Here is a 7,689-nt window from a genome sequence, read left to right on the forward strand (position 1 = left end):
CAAGCTAGTTAGTATGTTCTTCTGCGGTATATTTTTCCTTTGCATTTTGGTCCGTGTTTCTTGTTTTGGAGTTGGTGTAAGTATAGAGGAAGGAGGGAAAGGAAGAAAGAAAAAAGTATTGAAAAAAAAAAAGAGAAAAACGTGAATGTGAAAAAAAAAAAAAAAAAGAAAAAAAAAACGAAAAAAAAATGATGAAAAAAGAAAGAGCTGAACGTGAACAGGAGAAGAAAAAAAAAAGAAAAAGAAGTTTAAAAAAAAAAAAAAGGTTGTTTGTTTCAGTTAACCATTTCAGACGGTGTTTAAAAAGGGAAGTTTGTGACCGTCTGACTCCTCTATTCTTATCCTATATTTTTGAGGAGATTGTGTTTTGAGTCTAGTGAGTTTTGTGCCAAATGAAAGGCACTTGTGCTTAATCTTTCAGTCAGTTGAGATTCGGATGGTTTCATTATGGTCCTGTTAGGAACTAGCTTGACGCTTTTACCTCCACATTTCCATAACATGTTTTGCCTTTTCTCACCTGAACCTCACTATTCCCAAACTATTTGTAAGCCCTCGGCTGTGACGGACAATTTTGGTTGGAATTTGTGCATTAGTACTTGAATTGTCTTTCATTTTTGTTGCATACATGCTATGTAGGTCGCAGTTAGGTGAGTGACTGTCTGTTCTTCTCTCTTTTACATATATCATTCACCCTTTGCTTCATGAGAGAAGAGTGACCACGAGAGAGACCGATTTTGTTGGTCTTGCAAGGTCGATAGGTTGGCTATATCTTTGAACAGCTTATAACTCGTTTGCGTAATGACTGCTTAGCTTTAACAGTTAATTTTTGTTGCATTAAATTGGTTCAAGTAGACAAGTTAAGCTAGCTCTGAGTTATCATTTCCGTTCCATTAGTGTATAGTTTTGAGTTTACTCGAGGGCGAGTAAAGGTTCGGTTTGGAGAGATTTGATACGTGCCTAATGTATAGTCTTTTTAGCCTATTTCAGCACGTATTTCTATGCATTTTCATACTGTTTTTATGGTATTTTGCCCCGAATTGGCTACTTTGGTTCGTTTTGTCCATTTTGTAGAAATGAACGCGAAAGTAGTGGAATCGTACCCTTTTTCGTCCTTTTTGCATGCATTTAGAGGAGACGGGATTATTCCAGAGTGAGTTACAGCATTTGGAAGCGTCGTGGCACGCATTATGAGGCATTTAGGCAAGGACGTAAGCTGAAATAAAGTCAAGTCACTCGATCGAGCTGTTTTCCACTCGATCGAGTGGTTTCTACATCCCAGAAGTGGTCGATCGAGTACTTTGTACTCGATCCTTAAGTTGCAGAAAGACAATTCACTCGATCGAGTAACTATCTGGTCGATCGAGTGGGTTTTGCTGAAGAGTTGGTCGATCGAGTGGTTTTAATCCACTCGATCGAGTGGTTTCGTTGGTTTTGGGCTTTAAACAGCCCGTGAGTTGTTTATTTTCGTTAAACTTATTTTTTTTCCTATTTAAGCACGCTTTACTAAGTTAATTAGGATATCTTTTTCATCTATCAAACTTTCTACTGTAAACCTTAGCACGTTACTTCATTCTTCTCTACTGTTACTTTATTTCGGGATTGCTTTCACTTGGAATTTGTGTTCTTTACGCCGGAATCACATTGATTGTAATTCCTTCTCTTCCTTTAATAATAATTGATCTCTTATTGCTTTAATTCTTCGCTTTCGTTATAATTAGTTTTACGCCTAATTTTCCTTATTGCAATTTATTGTTTATTTATAATGTTTACTGCTGGAAAATTGTTTGCTGTTAGTTTAATTAATGATATGAGTAGCTAAACTCCTTTCATGTTGGGATTAGGGGATCTGCGGTAGAAATGTGACGATGTAGTGAATGAATTAGACGAATTAATTACGAGACTCTGTCACTATAGCAATTTATTTGTATTTATTCGACTTAGTTGAGTGCACGCTTCTATGTCACCCTTTAATCTGGCTAAAATTAATCCTGGATCGAAAGATTGGACTAAATAGGCCTGCTATAAACAGTAGACTACCCTAATGAGGATGAAAGTTAAGTTAGTGGTATTTTAGGGTAGAAAGTGGACCGAAAGGACCTTTCAACATCCGTCTCACATTAGTTCGTCTGAATCATTTACAGCCGAGTCACTGGATTACCGTAGTGAACTGAATTCCCGACATGTCCCTCTCTTCTTGATAGTTTAATCCGATTTTCCTGCTCTTATTGCTCTTACTTTATTTCTCTTTCCTTTAATCTCGTAGTTTAGAAATCAATTTAACAAAACCCTCCGATTGTTACTTTAGGACTAGAATTAGACAGCTGATAATTACATTACCTCCCTATGGATTCGATACTCGACTGCCTCTGCTACATTTTAGTTGAGACCGTTAGGTTTTATCTTTGATAGGGTTGCGATAGCCGTGTCAAAGATTATTGGGTTATTATTGGAGAATTGACAACTCTTCATCAATCAATCAAGTTTTCTTCTATTATTCTTTCCTTTCCATTTGTTCATCTCAAGTTTGGTATAATTCCTTTACTCTTTACCCTTTATTGTTTATTTCTTCATTTTATTATCATGTTTATACTTGTTGTGATGATTGACACCATTAATGACATGTTTCTCATGATAATGAGTGAGTAGTTACTTAGCTAGGATTAATGGGTAATTAAGGGAAACCAACATGGGGAATGATTCATGCTTAATATAATATGTTTTCATAATTTATTTGCTTGCTTGTTGTGATTTCAACTTATGCACATGTTATGTTTGATGAAATGTGAGCCTATGAATTCTTGCATTTTTTACCCATCGCTTATCTTTTCAATAAGGCTTGTAAGATATAAACCAACTCGAGCCTCATTAGACCATGCATAATGTTGAATAAGAGGAGACTAAGTCGACTTGTAGGTGTTGTACAATCTAATCGATTCGGCTCCGGGACCTAAATCTTCCTACGGATTGTAAGATATACACTAACTCAATCCCATCACAACAATAATTGCTTGCTTATAACTTGAGAATATGTTTGTATGATCACCTCCCATAAATCCCCTATGAACTTATGATATCCTAGCACTTTGTCATTTGTTTACATCTCTTCCTCTTTATTGCTTGTTTTACTTTATTGCTTCTATTAGTCTAGACTCACCAACTACAAACCCAAATCAATTGTGACACTAGCATAAATTGAGATAGATAGACTTAGAACCCAAAGCACACCGTCCCATGGATCGACCTCGACTTAACCACTAACTAGTTGTTTGTTGAGAATATAAATGTGTTTGATTGGAGACACGATGACAATCTCCCCATCAAAATGGCGCCGTTATGTGATTAAGTTCTTACTTGTTTGTCTATTTTAATTTTGCTTTAACCTTGAGGAACTTGTTCCTCAAGGATTATTCTTACCGTTTTTGTGTAGTTTCCATGCTTGTAGTTGTTCTCTTGTCTTAGCTATGATGGCTCAAGACTTGACATATGGAGTATGTGGTGGATCTTTTGAGTATGACTACAATGGGTATGGGGAGTTTGAGGAGCAAGTCAACACAAACCTACCTTATAATTCATACAATGAAAATCCTAACCACTACCCCAAATTTTTCCACCAAAATCACCACATCCAATATCACAACCACCCACCCAATACCCACTTTGCAACCAATTCCAAATACCACAATACAACCACTTTCATACCCACCCACAACAAGAAGATGAGCATGAATTTGACATTCAAAGTATGGTTCTCCAAATGATGGGAGATCAACAAAATTTCTTCAAACAAGTGCTAGAAGAAAGCCAAATTAGAGACAATGTCCTTCAAAATATTGTTACCCATGGCGAGGAGTTGGCAATTCAAATTGCCCAAATAAAAGAAGCCCAAGTAACTACTCCTCACCATTCCTTAGACATTGATCATGAATGCGAGTTTGAAGGAGTTACCTTTGATGACAAGTGGTAAGAGCCAATCTCCTTGAGCTCTTTTGAGTATGAAAGTGTGGTATTTGATGAAGAAGACATGAGGTTGAGTAAGCCAAATACTCTTAGCCTTTGTGAGTGATGCGTGTCTTTTATATGATGTTTTGCACCTCATTTTACACGCATTTCAGAGCTCATTTGTGTGGTTTAAGCTACCATTTCCCCCATTTCCGTCTACTTTCGTGTTTTTGTACTTTATTGCAGAAATGTGAAGAATTCAACGGAAATCGAGCTAAATCCGTCCCCGACTATCCTGCATTGCAATTGACGTGAAGTATTCACTTAAGGAACGAGCTTGGTGCGCATTTCAAAGCCCAAAAGACAAATCCACGAGATTATAGAAGTCAAGTAGCATCTCAAGCAGTCGATCGACTACTACCATCAGTCGATCGACCAACCTGCGGGTTCCGAAGCTATCAGACATCGAAGAGCAATCGATCGACCGCCATGCTTAGTCGATCGACCAAGCCGCTATCCCGCACGAGAATTAAAAGACCGAGGAAGCGCAAGCCCATTGAGTTTAGGTTTTGATAATAAGTGTTACGTATGTTTGCTATATAACGTAACTTAGAACACCGATTTTAGGGATCCGATTTTTATCTAAGTTTTACACAAGAATATTGGTTTTTATTAGGGTTGAATATTGTTTTAGCATTGGAATTTCGTTCTTATTCTTAATTATTCCTCTGCAATCTCGGTATTCTTCTGCCTTATTTGAATTCACTCTTATTTCGTTATTAGTATAGAATTGCTAGTTAGGTTCCCGAAACCGTTTTATCGCTTTATGTTAATTGTTTGTTCTACTATTTTTAGCATGAATTCAGTAGTCTTTATCGTCAATATTATTTTTATTTTTGCCATAGCCATGAGCAGCTAAATCATTTGTGCTAGGATGTAGGGGAATTATGGCGTAGGCGGCGTAGTATTAATTTGGACTGAAATCGCGTGTCAGTCGATCGACTGCCATACCTGGTCGATCGACTGACCACGTGAGGTTACCTTTCGTTTTAATTGATTTTAATGTTGTATTTAACGAATCGAATGCATGCGACCAGTTAGATGCTTAATTTATGACCGACCCATTAGATCGAAAGATAGGGAAAGTTGTTAGATCACCAATTAAAATGACTAAATTGTGCTGAGATCGAAAGATAGGTAAAGTTTAGATTATTAGTCACTTTTCAGGACGAGAGTCAGTATTAGTGATATTAGGGACTTATAGCGAGATCGAAAGATGCTATCTGTTAAGAGTGGACCGAGAGGACCTCTTGTTTTCCCGCCTCACATGTGTTCGATTTGGACCTGTTTAGTATGCTGCCGCCGAAGCTATAACGAACCGACCATCCTAGTACCCCTTTTTTATCTATCTTAATCCGTTTATTTAGTTTACTGTTTTTATTACTCTTAGCTATAGACCAAATCAATTCAACCCCCACAATCGTTACCTTAGACTAGAATTAGACAGCTATTAATTACATTCGCCTCCTTGTGGTTCGACCCTGTTACCACTAGCCTAGGTTAGTCTTAATAGGAAATTATAAATCTTATTTTTGGTACTCACAACGACGGGTATCAAATTTTGGCGCCGTTGCCGGGGAGGCAATTGTTCTAATTTTTAGTTGTTTTAATTTAGTCTTTCTTTAGTTTAAGGGACTTCCGTTCCTTAAACTTTTCTTATATTCTTTTTGTAGTTTCTTCTTATGCGCAGGTCACAGGGTGGTGAACTAGTACCATTAAATCCTGAGATCAAGAAATCCTTGCGCGAGTTGAGACGATCACAAAGGGTATTACCGACAGAGGAAGAGCTGAGTACTCTGTCAAGCTACTACGAGAACGCTCTGTTCGAAGGAGATCCACCTACATCTCCTGCCTCTACTTCTTTTTGAGACAGTCACTTCTCCAGAAATTCCAGTCATGGCTGAAGAAGCAACCATTGCTAGTCACTCAGAGCCGACAGCTGCGAATCTCTACAAAGGATTCGAACTACCTGGGGAGGCGAGAAAATTCGAGCTAAAGCCTTCCTATATTAATCTGGTTGAGAGAAACCAGTTCGGGGGAGCTGCAAATGAAGATGTAGCCAAGCACATGGAGATTTTTATTGATTATTGTTGCTCTATACCCCCGCCGGCCGGTGTGACTCAAGACCAGATCAAGGAGACCATGTTCATTTTCTCCCTTCGTGATGCTGCAAGGGAGTGGTATAGAGATCTGGACCGAGCCGCTCATGGGATCACCGACTGGAATTCCTTAGCCCTGGCATTCTACAAAAAGTACTTCTCTGCCTCGAAGACGAATGCCATTAGAGCTCAGATCACGAGCTTTAAACAAGGGCTTGATGAGAACTTTCATGAAGCATGGGTCCGTTTCAAGAAACTGGTGCGAACCATACCGCACCATGGGTTCGAAAAATGGAGTCTTTGCAACCAGTTCTATAATGGGTTGTATGACGATCAGAGGGCTATTTTGGATGCTGCAGCCAATGGCCGATTTGCTGAGAACATGGGAGAGACTAAGGGGTGGAAGATCATCGATGATTTGGCCACTCATAAGGCTGAATATGGGAATTCGAGAGGAAACCAGAGGAGAGCTGCTGAATCTTCCTCTGTTGCTGCACTAGAAGCTCTCACTGCAAGGTTTGACAAATATGAGTTGGGAGGAGCTTCTAAAGGTGGGATGTACCATGTTAATGCTGTTTCAGACGGTCCTTTCGTCTGTAGAAGATGTGGAGCTGAGGGGCATGTCTCAGAGAATTGTTCTGTCCCCTTTGAGTCTTGTGCTGCCTTTCAACACTATAGGCAGACAAACACGTACTATGAGCCTAATGTCCACCCCAACTTGAGGTGGAGTAGCCAGAATGTCCTGAATCCGACTCAACCTCCACAACAGCAGTAGCAGCAAGCCTATGTGCCCCCTCACAAACAACCATATCAAAAACCTCCCTATGTGCAAAGAAAGCAACAATCCCAAAATTTCGAGTTCACCGAGTTGAAGAACTTATTGCTGAAGGAGTCCCAAGCTAGAGAGGCCGGGATGAAGATGCTAGAGAGCCAAATTGCTCAATTGGCTAGCAAGAGTACCACTCGAGCTCCGGGACACTTACCGACTTAAACTGACCAGAAAGAGACCCTAAACGCTATAACTTTGAGGAGTGGGTCTACCCTGGAGGGGCCTGCTATGGTCGAGGATGCCACTGCGAAAGATGAGACAAAACCGAGTCAAAACAAAGCTGGAACGAGCAAAGGAAAGAAAAAGGCGTCTACCAGGTATATCAGTCGATCGATCGACATACCCGGCCGATCGATCAAGTGCGGGTTCGTGAAGCTTGGTCTGTTCATCTCGGTCGATCGATCGACATCACTGGTCGATCGACTGAGATCGCTGCTGATAGTGAGATTTTTCGTCCTCCGATGCCCGACAACTTGAGGGATCATTTGTTTCGAGGCACGACAGTCCCGAAAATATTGAGGAAAGACCCGAGTGCTGATGGGTCAGTCCCGGCTCCGAAGTACGACCTGATGTCGATCAATGGTTCACATTTGAGACGGTCTGAAGAGGGTTCAAGCTTCAACAAGGAGAAAGTAGTGGACTTCCAGCCTAAGTCCACGGATACCGGCATGCGCGATTTAGAGGAGAGGGCTAAGCTACTTCTTACTGACCTCATATCCAGGAAAGACTTTAGTGCCGACGAAGGAAGGTATCTTTCAATAA

At 40.0% G+C, this 7,689-nt stretch overlaps 1 non-coding gene across 1 annotated transcript; it reads right to left on the minus strand.

Annotated features, from left to right (window-relative positions):
- Positions 1 to 6,276: 6,276 nt before the first annotated feature.
- Positions 6,277 to 6,383, minus strand: LOC141625659 (small nucleolar RNA R71). The gene has a single exon (XR_012535428.1). It is a non-coding gene; the product is annotated as a small nucleolar RNA R71 (small nucleolar RNA).
- Positions 6,384 to 7,689: the final 1,306 nt, after the last annotated feature.

Source organism: Silene latifolia, chromosome X (assembly GCF_048544455.1).
Source record: "Silene latifolia isolate original U9 population chromosome X, ASM4854445v1, whole genome shotgun sequence".
NCBI classification, from domain to species: Eukaryota; Viridiplantae; Streptophyta; class Magnoliopsida; order Caryophyllales; family Caryophyllaceae; genus Silene; species Silene latifolia.